General features: G+C 59.7%; 2 non-coding genes across 2 annotated transcripts; one reads left to right on the top strand and one right to left on the bottom strand.

Moving 5' to 3' along the window:
- The first annotated feature begins 1,153 nt into the window (after positions 1 to 1,153).
- Trnal-cag (transfer RNA leucine (anticodon CAG)) lies at positions 1,154 to 1,236 on the top strand. The gene has a single exon. It is a non-coding gene; the product is annotated as a tRNA-Leu (tRNA).
- A 202-nt stretch (positions 1,237 to 1,438) lies between these two features.
- Trnal-cag (transfer RNA leucine (anticodon CAG)) lies at positions 1,439 to 1,521 on the bottom strand. Its single transcript has one exon. It is a non-coding gene; the product is annotated as a tRNA-Leu (tRNA).
- Positions 1,522 to 2,132: the final 611 nt, after the last annotated feature.

Below are 2,132 nucleotides of genomic sequence, written 5' to 3'. Positions count from 1 at the left end.
TCCAGGGAGCTATCCATTGTGCGTTGACCTGGCTTTTCTTCTCTGAGGGTTGGTGTGCATATAAGCACTTATGGACATGAGTGTGTGTGTGTGTGTGTGTGTGTGTGAGAGAGAGAGAGAGAGAGAGAGAGAGAGAGAATGTGTAAACGCAAGCCCCGGGGCTGTGGTTTGTCCTAGTGTTTTTTATTTAACCAAGGGTCTTGACTTTTCTCCACATGCAACTTTCCCCTAGGTGACTTGGGGCTGTGTTTCTTCCTTCTCTCGTCACCCAGCAGAGGTGGCCCGAGCTCTGTTACCCGCGGGACTTCAGCCCCGGGCCGTCAGCCAACAGAGCCGCCAGTCCCGGGGATGGCGGCGGGAGGTTTGGGGGGCCATTAAACAGGACTGCCCCCTCACTCGGTTCAAGACGGACGTGCTTGGAGGGAAAGCCGAGGGGCTGGGGAGACTGGCGGGTGACTTGTAGGGACGGGCAGGGAAGGCCTCTCGGTGGAGGGAGCTCTGGAATACGAGCAGGCTCATGTTACAATAGGACACACTAAAGCCTCCTGCTCCCTCCGACCGTCGGTCAAAGAGAAGCGAGGCCTCGCCTGGAGCTGCCTCCTGCGACCCAGGGAGGGGCGAGGGTGGCGAGGACCCGCCCCTCACTCCTGGGCTCCCACCCGCCCATCCCTGCCGCTGTCCCGCGAGCCAACAAGCCCCCCTTTTTGGCCAAACCAGGCAGGCGGGGTTTCTGCTTCCTGCACCCACGGAATCCCGCGGATGGCTCTGGATTCCTTCGCTCCCCTCCTTCCAGCACGCTCGGAGGGCGCAGCGACGCCCCGAGCCACGCCCGCCGGCGCGGGGCCTTGGCAGGAGGCCCGGGGCTGACGACACCAAGGCGTCTTCCTTCTGTTTACTTTTGTGGTCACGTTCTCATTGGTGGCGAGGAAAGCTGACTTTCCACTCTGCTCGGGCTCCAGGATTTCCATCTAAAATGTCCACGTCTCCAGCTAGGGGACAGCCGGCTGGAGTGGAGCGGTAACTCGGCAGGCCGGGGCTCTCCGGGCGGTGGGAGCCTCGGCACCGCGCCCTACCGCTCGGCTCCGAGGCCCCAGCGAGCCCCGTCGCCGAGAGCCAGGATCTAGAGTGGACCCCGCAACCACTTTCCCAGGAAGTCAGGATGGCCGAGCGGTCTAAGGCGCTGCGTTCAGGTCGCAGTCTCCCCTGGAGGCGTGGGTTCGAATCCCACTTCTGACAAACTGCACTTTTTTGCTTGTTTTCCCCGAGTCCGTACGTTTGATTAGACGAACCAAGGTTCTGGGTGCGAGAAGTGTGATTTCATTTTTACAGTCCACAGACGATGTGCGTTAAAAGAAAATATTAGGAACGGCTAAGTAGTAAAAACTAAAAATGTGTCAATGGTGGCATAAACTAGTAGAGGAAAGGAAAAGTAGAACTTTGTCAGAAGTGGGATTCGAACCCACGCCTCCAGGGGAGACTGCGACCTGAACGCAGCGCCTTAGACCGCTCGGCCATCCTGACTGCTCGAAAGCGGGTGCGCGGGCAAACCTCTTCAGAAACTCCAAGTGTGCGCATGCGTAGCGATAGCTGGGGGTTTGGGGCTAGGCCCGGCTTTCCGCGCGGCCTCGGGCGGGGCTCGACACAATCCTTACTCAAAGGGGCGAGACACGGGCGCCAGCGCGGCGCCTCGACCGGCAGAGGGCGCTCGCCGCATGCTGTAGAATCCGAACGGCCGGGAGACCCGGGACTGTTCTCTAACCTCATAAATTTACTGTTGGCCGCAGCTTCGATTCCTGCTTATCCACCAGCAGCCTTGCATCTCCACACTCTCACCCTTGTGCGCTTTCGGCACGTTGCAGTCAAGCTCCAATAGCTGTCCGAGCCGGGTGCGGTGGCTCACAACGATCATTCCAGCGACCCGGGAGGCTGACGCAGGAGGATCACAAATTCGAGGCCAACCTCGGCAATTCAGTGAGGCCATCTCAAAATCGAAAAACTCAGTGGTTGATCGTCCCTGGGTTCAATTCCCACCATCTACCCCCCAAAATCAGAGCTTCCGCGCACGCGCACAGGCTCTAGGTGTCTGGTCTTGCGGGAGCCCCGCTGAAGCCAGGCGGCAAGGTCTCCAGCCC

Source organism: Sciurus carolinensis, chromosome 16 (assembly GCF_902686445.1).
Source record: "Sciurus carolinensis chromosome 16, mSciCar1.2, whole genome shotgun sequence".
Lineage (NCBI taxonomy): Eukaryota > Metazoa > Chordata > Mammalia > Rodentia > Sciuridae > Sciurus > Sciurus carolinensis.
The sequence above is the reverse complement of the archived record's forward strand: the minus strand, read 5'-3'. Positions and strand labels throughout refer to the sequence as shown.